This window comes from Galeopterus variegatus, unplaced genomic scaffold (assembly GCF_000696425.1).
Source record: "Galeopterus variegatus unplaced genomic scaffold, G_variegatus-3.0.2 Scaffold1116, whole genome shotgun sequence".
Classification (NCBI taxonomy): Eukaryota; Metazoa; Chordata; class Mammalia; order Dermoptera; family Cynocephalidae; genus Galeopterus; species Galeopterus variegatus.
In genome coordinates this window covers 38,446-39,848 of record NW_007727227.1, presented here as the reverse complement: position 1 = coordinate 39,848, position 1,403 = coordinate 38,446, and positions in this window count along the sequence as shown.

Here is a 1,403-nt window from a genome sequence, read left to right as displayed (position 1 = left end):
CACAAAACAATTTTTTTTACAATCATCAAGTGTGAGCAAAATGGGATTTTAAGTAGCATCTGTTTTCATCATCATATATATGGTAGTATATGTATATTTCATAAATAACCCTGATAAATTAATGAAACAAATGGAATTATTTGTTTAATGCCTAAAAAACAAACCCAAAGAATATACAAGGATTTTGGCAAAATGCTCATTGTACAATATGTGAGAAAAGAATAATATTAAAACATATATTAAATAGAACCCTATTTTATGAGTAAAAACTATTCATATTATATCTGTAAGAGGAAAAAAAAAGAGCCCTAAGTTTAAAAAATTCTAGTTAGTATGCATAAGAGGTGGAATTATGAACTGATTTATTTCTAATTTATAATCTCTTCAGTTTTGGACATTTTGAAATGCTATGTATCACCTTTTTATATATAGGGAAATAAAGCTATTCTCATAGTAAAATACTAAGAAATTGAAAATTATCTAAGGATATGGGCCCATGTAAAGTAATTAACATGTTAAAAGTATAGGAAAAAATTAGATTCAATATGACTCAACATGTATTTTTTAAAACTGACATGTGCAAAAATAAACATTTCCTCTAAGTAAATCCATTTCTGTTAGCAGGATTATATAGTTTATGCCAATGTGTGTGAGAACACATTACTAAACAAATATATGAAAAGTATCATTAAAAAATGTACATAAAAAGAAACCAAAAAAAACAAAAAAAAAAAAAGAAAAGAAAAAAAATACATAAAATAAAATGTAGTAATTCTACCTGGAAAGCAGATGTTGGAAACACCTTGAAAATTCAAAATATAGGCAGGAATGTGATTGAATCCTAATAAGATCCAACAATGTGATTAACTAGAAACAGAATTTTCTTATATCTGTTCTAAACTAGAGAAGCAGAAATTAGCTCCTCTTGCAGTGGAAGTGATAGAAACATGGAAAAAATAATCAGTGTACACAATTATTTGATTTAAAAAATAAACATAAAGGTACACTTAGTACCTCACGTAGGGCATGTCATAAACCAGTAAGAGCTATGTAGGCCATAAGAAAAGAATCTCAGGATTTGAGCCAAATAACAGCCTTCCACCAAACACAAAAGGACTAGTGTCACCTAGGAAATGGAGAGAGATTTTCTGGGAAGCTAGGAAGCCATGTCAAGGACCTTGAGGTCAGTTGACTGAAGATGGCTTTCTCCAGGCCTAGGACTTCCAGTATTTTCTTCTCCCATTTAGTTCTAGAGTCCTGAGACTTGTCCTTAGGTGAAGACAACTTGATAAATTGGGAAAATGTTGGAAAACCAATATTGAGTGAAGAAGGAGAGGCCAATATTGAGTGAAGAACTGAGGCCACCAGAGGTGAAAGAGGAGGAGGAGGATGGGGGCGGGGGG